Source organism: Protopterus annectens, chromosome 4.part1 (genome assembly GCF_019279795.1).
Source record: "Protopterus annectens isolate FY-2018-M chromosome 4.part1, PAN1.0, whole genome shotgun sequence".
NCBI lineage: Eukaryota > Metazoa > Chordata > Ceratodontiformes > Protopteridae > Protopterus > Protopterus annectens.
Window position 1 is genome coordinate 877,331,421 of NC_056734.1, and position 14,282 is coordinate 877,345,702.

The following is a 14,282-nucleotide window of genomic DNA, read 5'->3' on the forward strand; positions in this document are numbered from 1 at the left end:
TAGTTTGTGTAAGTGTGAGTTCCGTATGTGATGTGTGTTCTTGCAGGACTGTAATGTGTGGTTGTGGGTTAGCTTTGTGCACCTGTTTGCGCGACCTTGGATGTAGAATATTAAAGTAGGGGGTGGTGTGGGGGGTGCAGAAACCTACATGGGGGGGTGTAGAGGGGCTTGGCCACCTGCTCTTACATAGTGAAGGATGGTTTGTTTGGATGTGTTGGGTAGCAGTGTGTCTGTGTGTGCATGTGTGTGTTCCATGTCCGTGTTATCTTCGCAAGTTACTGTCAATAACGGTAATGTGGGGTATGGGAGTCTGGTCCCGGTACTGTGTGCATTGGAACACTGTGGTTTCAGGATTCCATAGGTCTCCCATATACAGAGGTTGAAGTGTTCACATATGTGTATAACATAGACCATAGCAATCACACATTCCACCACTACCAACCTTTATGAACAAAGGATATGGAGAGTATATACCTATACACCATTACAAATATGTGCTATGGACATGAGGCAATGATAGTGTTACCACCTGTCCCACTTTGTGGAGGACACTCCCTCTTTGGGTGGTCATGTCCTGACCAAATATATTAAACGTGGCAAATGTCCGGGGATTGTAGGACATAATTATGTCCCACATGTACTGTAATAGTTGCATACAATAGTTATTTCTGTATCTAAAATACTTACATGGTACAGGAAACAGGATAAGTAACTAAACTGCTACAAGAATTAGCTAATAATTAGGCAAGAAAAGAAAGTTTTGTCCCTTGTACTGACTGTGAGTTTGTGTTGGCCTGTAAAATCAGATGTGTGTCCCAAAAAGGACCCAATATGGCCATATGAAAAGGTGGCAACCCTAGCCAAAAAGGGTCAGTCATCAACACAACTATGATGTCTGCAAATACCTATGACAGAAATGCACAGCTATCATGTAGCAACACGTTATTACACTCAGATGTATTACCGAAGGGATTCAAGGACTAACATCACCTGCATGCTATGCAGGAACCACATAGCAGTGCCTTAATGAATCCGCCTGCAATTACCATTGTATTAGTCCACAAAAGGATAGGTGTTCAAATAGAAAAGGAACCCTCACGCACATAGCAATTATGTATAAAAGCAGTTCCTACACAACTGCATCTGCTAAGCACACCCACCAATATCACCCCCACACCCAAACATATTACAATACAAACTGTAATAACATCACAAATCATTTACACACTGTACAACATCTGCAGAAGCCTTAACATACCTTGTCAGAGACACACTAACATGGCCCTATGTGAAATAGCTGCTATTATACAACGGAACAGCTGCTGATGTAACAGGGTTTGTTTGCACTAATCCCATTTCAGAGGGTTGTGCGTACACCGGGATGTGTTAGCAATTAGTGAGTAACAGCACAGTATGCTACACTTGTACACCAAATCAAGGATGTCTGGTGAGCACACTGTACACCACATAACAGTTCATGCATAGCCATATGGCCTTGAGCTGGCCAAACATCCTTGCCAGACTTAAACATCTGCAGAAGTATCAGGTACAAACAAACCCTGCATAAGTAGCACTGTTCCAAAATATAACAGCTGTACTCACATGTAGAACTAAATCATCTAGCCATTACACACTGTCCATGGGAGTCATGAAGCTAATATATCTCTGTGTGTCTCCATATAGTTGTTGAAATATATCACAATAACACATCTAGGCCATCTTCCCCGAAAGTAAGGCAAACGGACAATGCCCAAAAGGAGTACTTACTTATACACCACTGTTGCCATGGCATCAGCTAATGGAGTAGTTGAACAGCTGATGTGCAACCAATTAACTACTTTGAAACAGCAATTGGTGGACAGGATACCACATGTTACCAATATGTAACTAGAAAAGGATATGTTATCACACATTCAAACCATCTGTATATACCAGCGGAACTTTGAAACACAAACCAAAAAGGATTGAATCAACAGTTAACGACACCTTGGGTTACTAATAAGGTATGTAGAACAGTCAGTATGTCTGTGTATGTAGTACTATTCTGTAGTATTTAAAGTGCACGCAATCCATATAGCGGAAACAGTTATCTTGTAGTGATGTATTGTTGAGCATAGTAATGCTTGTAGTATTTGTGAGTACTGCTGTAGGTCACAAGGCAAACACTGCATACACCACAAGAGATGCTATATAAGGGCTTTGAACAGAAATACTCCTCACCAGCCAACGTCAGTGGCAGGGCTGGTCCAACAAGTATGTGCTATAACAGGGGATAGGATATGTTGATATATTGTAACTGTAGCCATATGTATGGGTGTAATACAGAGAATAACATGTGGAAGGTTGGGCCACTGTGCAAGTACATTTTGCATTGTGGGATATTGTGCCAATAACTGTGTAATGTACAGTATTGTAGGCAGATATGTATTACAACCTACATAGCATTACTGTAATGGTAGGCAAACATTAGTTATGTCAATTGTCATTTACAATACACAATAACAGGATACATATGTCTTTTAGTGAGCCGACAGTTTATCAGCATGATAGCAAAGTAAAATGGAACAGCTATTTAACTATCCATGCACATAAGACATGTAATATGTGCAAATGTAGGTACTAGGCTGTCTTACCAAGGGTATCTGTAAGCCTAGCTAGTGTGTGTTGGCTTTCGCCACCCCCACAGATTGGTTCCCTGTGCCTCTGAACAGCAGAGCCAATAGTTCCCTGTGCCTCTATCCAGCAGAGTCACTGCAGTGATCCCCGGGGTACATGTCTGTCTCCCATCCACATGTCAAGGTTTCCCTTTGAGTGCTTGTGAGGGGCCCTGCCTGATGTACATTGGAATCACATTTCAAAGCATAGGGAGTGTCTGGGTCAGGAATCTATCAGTCCAGCACGTCCTACTCATTGTTGTGGTTAGGTGTATATCCTTAGAGCATGTGGCTCTCAGGGGCTTCTGTTTAGGAGGAGCATATCCAGCAATACAGGGTTGGACATGGGCCTTGTATGTCAAGCAGAAATCACCTGTGAGTATATGGTATGCAACTGAGTACAGCTGGAGTTTCGTAGGTTGGGCTGCATAGGTCATCTGTTTGAGGTCAGTAATCCTCTTGGTGTGGTACTGGTGTGGTCTTCCAAGCTGTTGCAGTTGTCTTGTAAGGTATATCCTAAATGGGGTGTAGTATCCTTTAATGGGTCTAATATGACATGTGTAGAGTCACAATGGCCCCTCTGATCTGAATGCGAACCCATTAGTGATTAGGGGGCCATGCAGAAGGATATTCTAACCACTTTGTCATTATGGGTATCGAAAGAGAGATTGCTATCTACTGGGGTTTCTGCATCCCGTATTATCTTTTCTGTATGTAGGGGACTAGCGCCTATGTGGTAGTCTGCGGGTAATTAGTTATATCCAAAGGGGATGACTATGCACTTTTAGGCATTCAGCTTGATGCCATGATATTAACACCAGGTATCTGTCTCAGTGCGACCCTTCCAAAGGGTGTCTATAACAGCTGGGGAAACAATTATATCCCCTAGTTTGCAGTCGTCTGCAAACCTTTTCAGCCAAAGCCCTCCTGTGCTTGTCTGTATGTTAGAGAAGTATATACCGAACATGAGGGGTCGTAGGACTGAGCCCTGGGGGATGCCAGTTGTAACTGGTATACAGTCAGACCTAGGGTATGCAACTCCCACTGTATGGGTTCTGTCCGTGAGCTACTTTGCAAACCATCACATGATGTAGGGGTTAATGTTCAGGCAGATGGGTATGTTGATAATACCAGAAGGAGGAATGGTGTTGAAAGCCTATGAGAGATCTAGGTAGGCTGTGTGGACCTCCTTACCCTCATCTAATGCCTTGGTAGCTGTCTCTAAGAAGTCCGCCAGGTTTAGGAGGCATGGTCCGGTCTTAACAATGCCAAACAGGGAGGCATCAAAGGTTGGGAGGCACCCAATGTCTCTGTGACAATGATCCATGATGTGCACCATAGCCTTGCAGATCAGGCTAGTCAGGCCTATAGGGAAATAGGTCCAGTGGTCCGTTGAGGTGCCACCTTTGTGGAGTGGGATAACTGTTGCTGTGTGCCATTCAGGGGGCACTATGTCTGATGTGAGGCTATTATTGAACATGGTGCATAGGTGGGGAGACAGTATGATCTGAAGTTCATGTAAAATGCAGCCTGGAATGTTGTCTGGACCCATGGATGCTGTGATATTGCCTTTAGAGTGTGCAGCTTTGAGAGGGATCTGCCAGGATGTTGCCAATATCAATTGTTTCTGTAATGTTCATGCCTTTGTGCTATAACTCAGAGCAGATCTAGTTGTTGACATCGAGATATGTGACATAGCTATAGAATGCTTTGTCATTGTTGTTGGTATTAGTTGCATTATAGTTTTCATAGCTAGCTTTGGAGGATCTTACAAGGGATCTCTCCTTCTTACTGAGGCTGGACAGGGATCTCCTCCACCCATGGTATTGTACTCTCGTTTGCAACAGTGTCTTCCTCCTGTAGTACAATATCTTTATGGCAAGGGACCACCAGATTGGTTTTGTTAATTAGGAGTATAGCTTCCTGGTTCTGTTTGGGATAGCACAAGCCATGCACTCCTGTAAGTGCTTATAGAGTGCATTTGTGTAGGATTCAGCAGTTGTAACAGTACTGTCCATCTGCATGGGTGTCATGACATCCACCACGTCTGTCTTAAGAAGCATGTAGTTGGCCTTGTAGACATATTATACTGTGGTCCTTTAATGGGGGGGTAGGTGTGGGATGTGGATATCAACTGTGTTCAGTACATGGTCTGATCGGACCAACGAGGAGTTGGCTTCATGTGTGGAGCACTAGTCACTCATGTTGGTAATGACTAAGTCTAGGATATTGTTGCCCCTGGCGGATGTGTGGATATGTTGAGTCAGGGTATTGGTGTTTATGAATTCCAGAAACCGTTGAGCTAATGTGTTGGTACATGAGTAGTTTTCCAAGTTAATGGTGGGGTAGATTCAGTGAGACTTATGTGATGAGTGTGGTGTTGTGCGACTGTGTACGTTCTCCACATGACAGTCAGGGTCAGGCTTGGTTGGAGAGACCTTTACCTCCAGTTTGGCTAGATGAGTGCATCTCTCACAGGTTGTATGTTGGGTGGTAGGTGGAGAGGCTTGTCTGTGTACATGAGGCAATGTGTACATTGCCTCAAGATGTCCAGATTCATCAGATAGACAGGAGAGAACATTGGCAGTTGACTCTTGGACATGCCTGAATATAGAACTACATTACCTAGATAAGTGAGGAAAGTGAGTACAAGAGCTACATTACTCTACACAAGTGAGAAAAGTATGTACAAAACCTGTTCACCCTTACCTGTAGGTGATGTGGAAGATTGAGTGCTATAGTAATTATTAGCTTATGTAGTGTTTACAAGTCCTGAACAAGTGCTTAGCATGAATAAGCAATCCAGATAGGGTCTTGGATAATATAAACACATGGCCCCCTCCCCGCAACAGGTACACAAGCATATATCCATGTATACCACAGGGCCCCTGTACCCACAACTATGCAGGTACAAGCTTTACTCAGTCTGCATGAGACCTACCCACATCACAGGTTGTATCATACACATATGGCAAAACAAGATGCTCTCCATGTACACATCATGTCATACATATATGTATACATGATGTCTCCATGTCAGGTTGTGTACCCATTGAATGGTGCACACCAACAGGTATCACAACCCACAAAGGGGTAGACACCACTGATAATGGGAAGTACTGCACTTCTACCCTGCTGAGTCCTGTCTGGAAGGCCATGAACCTTGATCACTTAAGTGATGTCAGCAGTACAGATGGTTGATGTCACACTGCATATCATAACCTTCCCAGGTCATAGGACATCATCACCCATACTGTGTACCACCTACACTCAGTATACTAGATGTGCATTCCTATGTAACAGGAGTGTTTTTCAACAGGACTGCTGGCAGAACCAACACTACAGAAGGTGTCTGAATAATACATAATCATCACACCAGTGTCAGCTACAGTATGTCGGGGTTAATGAATTCTATTCCCCCTCATTGTAGTCCATACATCACAGACAAACAGAAGGCATCTGCCTATTGAAGTATGCGAATGACTATGACCTAGGAGCAATAGCTGACTCGCATTGTCACCCCTGTGTTAATAACCCTGTACTCATGAACTACCACCTAGGCAGCGGTCAACATAATGGACACTTGTTTGTGAGGGATGCAGCTGGGCAGATGTCTTTCCTGTGATAGCTATGTCACCACACCTGTCAGGGAGTCATATGTGGCAACCCTAATAATGATAGGGTGCCATTCATGAAAATAGAGATCATTGTCCAGCCATACAGAACACTCAAGTGGCTCATCTCAGATCACATATTTCCTTTAAGGGATATTGGCCATGTGCAGATGGCCTACACCAGCCTTCCCATTCCCCATCTCTACTATGTAGCATGATGCATACCCTGAATAAATCCATGTCCAACCCAGTGATGTCGGACATGCTACACGTACTCATCCTGATCTGTAACGCATACTTCATGGACATCCGCCTACGACATGCTGGACAGATCCTTGTCCCATACACTTGACATAGTCCTGCCATACTATGCATTTCTGTCTGTCAAAGCTGCACATCACTCCCCTCTCAGACATGGTGTGATGACCGCATGGTAATGCATGGTATATGTATCATTAACCCTGTGGATCAGTAATGTGGCACTGCTCCACCTGGCTCCACAGACTCACCTGTCAGCTACTGCCAGGTAACCTTTCATCCTAGATACATACATGGCCCATGGCATATAGCTCACTAGTTAACTTTGACTGTACATGCTATAGTTGATATCCATCCCTGCCAATACTGTCTGGCTAGCCAGTGTCTCATGTGTATCACATGTGCAACACAGGTGATACATGGCAGGATGTCGAATCACTGTACAGTGCCATGTAGATGTATATGGCAGAACACATACATGTATAACCTTATGTGAGCATGTCTGCAGGGTCACAGGTCATGTCTGCTAAGGCAGTGTAAGTCCTTATATGTGACATATACACTGCATCAAGGTCGACTGCATTAATGTGGACATATCCAGCCATGTGCTGATAGGTAGGAACACCAGTGCAGACAAACAGACATGCCCACATCAAGACAGCAACCACATGGAGTATGAGCAATGTAATCAGGTGACACACACACATATATGGTGATAATATCCACTCAACATTGAGTGTCACATGTGTGTGACACAAACACATCAGTGTCATGTAGGTTTGCAAATACAACTATTTAAACTGAACTAATGCGATACACATGTATGTTCAGCTGTAGCTCTGTATGTCTCTGAGATACTGTGACCTGTCTCCATCATTATGTCTTCCAGGTATGCCACGTGTAAGGCGTCCCCCTTTTACAAGCTTGGAGGATAAGGCCCATATCTCATACCTACTCGGCAATCACAATATCCTGTTCAGCCATGTGCCACAGGATGCACAGCAATGGGATGCCCGTGGATGGAACTTCGCAGGAGGGTTACTGATGTGGGTGGTCACAACTGCACATACCAGCAGGTGCACAGACACTGTACAGACCTCATTAGATGGGGCGAAAGAGCGTGCAAATGCAATCACCAGGGAACAAGGTGCAACAGGTGGTGGACCACCAACCCAGCCCCCACTCACACGTACCAAGGAGCTACTGGCCAGCCTGTGGACACCTGCAGAACCAAATCCACAAGCCTTAGCCAATATTGTGGATGTGGGTGCCTCTCAACCACTGAGCCTGGAGTTGCCTGGTAAGTCAGTACTGTACCTATAACAACTATATTTCATATAGCTGCATGTGTCACTGTACAATATGTAATGTAACATCATATGCAAGGCATGTATACACACATGCCACATACTATAGTATGCTACTCTGTGTATGCTCACATGTGCATACACCATAGTATAGTCTAATGTACTGGTCTATGTGTTATGCACATTGCTCCCTGTAGCCTTTTTACAGGGGTGGATTATGCTCATACTGCTGTGTTACTCCTATTTAGGTACCTCTGCTGTTCTGCTGCCACAGCAGCCTGTTGCAGGTGAGAGTGTTATTATTTATCAGGAACCGTAATACACAAATCTATCTGCCATGTGACCATTCACAACATGTGCACATAATGTATGGTCCTGTCACAATATACTGGTCGGACCTGCAATGCATCACAATGACTATCCATATGCAACACTTGCAAACTATGTGAATCACCTCACTGACATGAATCCTCACAAACTTTATTGCCAGATGTGTTGACAGCTGTGCATACAATGGTGGAGGTGCTGTTCACTTTAGGAACGTACAAGAGATCTGATCTACACATGTGGTGAATACAAACAGTACTACACAATGGGCTGGAGTATGGCCAGCACACAGGTTTTACCAATGTGGCCTATAGCCCTGCTATGAATTTCACACAATGTAATGTGTTATCTTGACATGTCCATGACATTTATTGGCCTGGCTGCTACACTGCCTACCTAACCTGAAAACATATCCCACATACCACCCTTTATCTGCATAACCCTATTGTCATTGGAGAATATATGTCATATGGGACAACACAGACATGTGAAATAGATGCCCATCACAATAATTTGGACAACGCATGTACACACATGGCCATGAAGGATGGCCAGAGACATGGAGCAACACACACAGTAGACGTGTTGTGCTTGTGTGTACACCCTGTCATACAATCACTACACATGGTTCGGCCATGGCCTTTGTATAATGGTCATAATGTAGATGTGCAGCACTAGACATCCTACAGGCCTGTGCCCATCTTGTGTAGGCGTAACATCAATCCACCACATAAGATGTGTTGAACATCTTGAGGGTGTTGCAACATGACAGCAGTCACCTGTACAGTCTCCACATCAGGCCACAGATACAGTACATTCCCGTTGCTGGTGATGGAGATAAATGCCATACTAGCTCCTTGTGTGTGTGTGTGTGTGTGTGTGTGTGTGTGTGTGTGTGTGTGTGTGTGTGTGTGTGTGTGTGTGTGTGTGTGGTACACAGATGTCATGTGGGACATGGTGTACCAACGTATTTGCCATTGCTGACCATAGTTGCCAGGCTGCAGCAATATGGTTGCAGATGTGCAGGGGTGTCATCCGTATACCCTTCAGTGACCTGTGTCACAACTTCCACATCATGGTTTAGTGTGTATACACCTCAGTGACGTGGGTCACATTCCACAGTATATATGTATTGTATCTGAACACAGTCATGGCTTTGAACCCTGTCTGTAACTCACACTGTATAGCACTAGAGACGCCTCATGATTCCCTGCAATGGCCATGCGCATCAGCTAAATTTGCAGTATATCTGTAGGGCAGACAGACTACTCTGAATTGGTACACCATTGCTCCACTGTATATTTGACACGACACCATTGTGTTAAACATGTATGCATGTCATTGCACATATCAGCAGATCACATGTCATACTACATGTGATTATCAAGGTCATATGCCACACATCAGGCAGGTGTACTGTTAACCTGTGCTGGTCCACATGGTGTAACACAGAGATGTATGCTAACCACTACTATGATTGTGTAATTTGCATGCCGTCTGCTATGCCACTTGCATGCTGTTGTGTGCAACCTAGGGATATATAATAACTACCACTATTATTGTCTGCACTGCATGCCATCTGCCAAATCACATGCATGTTGTATGCCTTCTGTCATATCACATGCATATGTGTGTGTGTCTATTGTATAGATTATAATGTACAGTTCTTGTCTGCCCTCACAGGTGATGTAGGTGCATTGCCCTCCGGCGGTACATCAGATGTTAGTGTCCCCACAGACTCTAGCAGTGATGATGAATGTATGATTGGGACACAGGCAGAGTTGTCAGGGGCTGAACTGTGCCATTGGTTGGCATTCCATCTATATCCACCTCATCCCCGCACACAGATCCCATACCTGCACATACCCCATCACCAGTCGCCATACAGGAAGGACAGTTGGCGCATGGTAGCTTGGAACAAGAAAGTGTGGGGGCTATGGAAGGTGTGCCTGCACACCATGGTGTCAGCCAAACTACTGGTGGTGGCCCACACAGGCACGTGGCCAGTGCTGCTCATAGTGGCCCTCTAGCCAACATGCTCCTGCATGACAGAGCACAGTAGCTGGTGTCACCAGATGCATGTTTCTGGCTGTAATGGAGGCACAGGCACATGCTGAATGGTGCAACAGAGAAGATCAGAGGCTACAGAGGGCTGCTGTCTGTTCTTTAAATAACAGCATCTAGCAATGGTAAATGCTCAACAGCAGATTGCTGATGCTTTGGATAGATGGTTGGGTGACATGGTTGGAGTCCTTGACTGTGGCATGACAATCAGCGAGCGTGAGCTGTCTGCGTTGGAACACCTGGTAGGACTGAGGCGTTGGGCACGTGGACGTAGGCCTGCTACATCACCTGTGTCAGGTCTACGTGTACGAGCTACCTCACATGCCCGCTCCCATAGTGGCAGTAGCAGCAGCAGTGCATCTGGTGCTGTGCTGTCCACACCATGACACAGCAGGCCACGTGCACGTGGCCTGGGATAGTCCAAACAGGGACACAGTTCCAGTGGACTAGTGACATAAGACAGTACTCAATCTGCACCTCTAACTGGTAGTGCCCGTGCAACTCCTGGCAGGCACAGGTCACATGTTCATGGCTGGACACTGTGAACTGTAAAGCCTCACCTGTAAAGTCTGCAACTGTCAATAATACCCCTGTGTAGGCCAGACACATGAGAGAACTGTATGCAGACATACACGCACAGACTGGACACATATGTAGGGCACTGCAACACACACATGCATAACATCCACACACACCCAATTAGATCAAAGGCCCAAACCCACACACATGATGTCATCCAATGGTGCAGCCTAGGCCTCTGGCAAACATTAACACCCTGTGCATATGATGATGCCTGTGCCGCATCCTTGACATCCACACCATCAGTGCAGGGACATGCTGATATGGTCTGATGCACAGGGTGAACAGACTAGGATATGTGTAGTTTACAAATGTGAAGACTGTTGACAGGCAGCAGATATACCATGTAGTACAGGTGTACAATACTGTTAACAGTATGTGTCTTGTGTAACAACAGTGCAGCCTAGGCCTCAGGCAAACATTAACACCCTGTGCATATGATGATGCATGTGTCACATCCCTGACATCCACACCATTAGTGCAGGGACATGCTCATATGGTCTGATGCACAGGGTGAACAGACTAGGATGATATGTGTAGTTTACAAATGTTGAGGACTGCTGACAGGCAGCAGATATACCATGTAGTACAGGTGTATAGTACTGTTAACAGTGTGTGTCTTGTGTAACAACAGTGCAGCCTAGGCCTCCGGCAAACATTAACACCCTGTGCATATGGTGATGTCTGTGCCACATCCCTGATATCCACACCATCGGTGCAGGGACATGCTCATATGGACTGATGCACAGGGTGAACAGACTAGGATGACACGTGTAGTTTACAAATGTTGAGGACTGTTGACAGGCAGCAGATATACCATGTAGTACAGGTGTATAATAGTGTTAACAGTATGTGTCTTGTGTAACAACAGTGCAGCCTAGGCCTCCGGCAAACATTAACACCCTGTGCATATGATGATGCCTGTGCTGCATCCCTGACAACCACACCATCGGTGCAGGGACATGCTCATATGGTCTAATGCACAGGGTGAACAGACTAGGATGATATGTGTAGTTTACAGATGTTGAGGACTGTTGACAGGCAGCGAGATATACCATGTAGTAGAGGTGTATAATACTGTTAACAGTGTGTGTCTTGTGTAACAACAGTGCAACCTAGGCCTCCTGCAAACATTAACACCCTGTGCATATGATGATGCCTGTGCCGCATCCCTGACATCCACACCATCAGTGCAGGGACATGCTGATATGGTCTGATGCACAGGCTGAACAGACTAGGATGATATGTGTAGTTTACAAATGTTGAAGACTGTTGACAGGCAGCAGATATACCATGTAGCACAGGTGTACAATACTGTTAACAGTATGTGTCTTGTGTAACAACAGTAAAGGCATGTTGGTCATGATGTTCTGCTGTCCTTCTTCAGGTTTAATTGCACATGCAGGTGGATGTCAGTGTTTGCAGTTAAGTGTCCCATATGTCAGTGTGGACTACTCACAGGTATGTATGAATATACCAGAATGCACCATGTAGCTGCCACATACCAGTGAGAATATCCCACATTACAAACACGTCTACCATTCCAAGAGCATGATAGCTGTGTATTAAGCTACTGTGGCCACAGATGTGACATCCATAAAGGGTGACATCACAGGTACAGTTACATGGACTGGTGAGGTAAGAGAGTGGACTAGTTGATTACAAGGATAGAGGCCAGTGGGAAGTGTGATGCCTCAATGGGAATCAGTAATACACATTCCCATGACAGGACGCCAACACATAACTGCACCTGCACACTCAGGTATTGACACACATGTATTCAATGACACTGTAACACACACACACACACACACACACACACACACACACACACACACACACACACACACACACTCACTCACGGCTTCACTGACACAGTAACACACACTCGCACACAGTTGCTACTAGTGGATGAGGACCCCTGCCTATGTGCAAATCAACATTACAGTACTGTGCACCTACATGATGTGCCACAGAGAATACACATGTACAGGTAGTCAGTACGGCCTAAGATCGGGGACATCAACATGGATAGTTGAATTAATCACCTGGATGGTGGGAGGGGTCTTATCAGTTCAGTATGGTAACATACATCCTCACCCCAGGGACCAGTCAGCCCTACATACACACACTGTGGCATTCAGTAATTAATACACCTATGTAATGCACATACAGATACCTCACATGTGTGAAATACACGCCCCCGCCTATGTCCTGCTTTCTACATTGCAGTCTGTACAGATGTGTACACTAGTGTACAGGAGAGTGAGTAACAATTGAGATATATTCCCCACAATACGTGACATATATGGACAAACACACAACCACACATGCCAGTACTGTGAATCTCAGACCTGCCTAGCTCATGTTATGTATGTCAGACATACAGCAGTATTGCATGCATTACAAACTGTACTGCCACTTTCTGTGCCAACAGTGCTGATATATGCACTAGGGACGTCATATCTATTAACAGGTGTCATAGGTTTCATAGGTTTCATAGGTTTATACTAGGCTATCTGCCCTAAGGCATTTATAAGCCTAGCCCAAATTATTGTGGCTTACGCCACCCCTTATATGAAAAAATACTGTGCCCATTAGTTTGTTGTGCCTCTGTCCAGCAGTGACCCAGAGATGATTCCCGGGGTAAACCTACGATCTCCCATCCACAGGTCTAGATTTCTCTTGAACAGAGTCAGCGAGGTGCTCTGCCTCACATGGACCGGGATTTTATTCCACAGCATAGGGAGTCTCTGAGTGATAAATCTATCCCTCCAGCACGTCCTATTTATATCCGTGCTAAGGTTTAAGTGATATACCTTCGCTGTCACGCTGACCGCTGTCTAAGTTGTGGGTTATGTCCTTCAATTAACTAAACCATTGCTTACTGGTTACACAGGGTATTGTAGGACTGCTTGTGACAGACCTGTGAGCTGTCCACAGCAAACATCCATCTGCAAAGATGCCCTGCCACTTAGTTATTAAAACACATCTGTCCATACCTGTGGTACATCTTTCTGTACATTCAGCATATCACCATATACAGTTGACAATGTTGAGGCTGCATTGCAGCTGCATGATGTGCTAGGATACACACCACCTGCATACACCAGCAACTGCACATGCATGTTATCTGAATGCACAACACTACGTGTACAGGTGTGTAGGTCCTACAATCCTGACATTTGGTCATGTTTGTAGGCATTGCAATTGGTGGATATGTGTAGTGACATACATGTCACATGGACTGTTGTATGATATGATGGGTGACCAGTACAGAGGGGATGTTACCTCTGTCAACATTTATATCACACCTTATGTACTGTTAGCATTCAGCAGCCATGGACCTACATTCCATGTGCATGTGTGTAATGGCTGTAGCCACCTGTTTGCACAAAGAACTACAACAGCTATGCTATTTACAGGTATGTTGTGTGAGTGGCATGTACGTACCCAGGGCAGGTACATGTATGTCATAT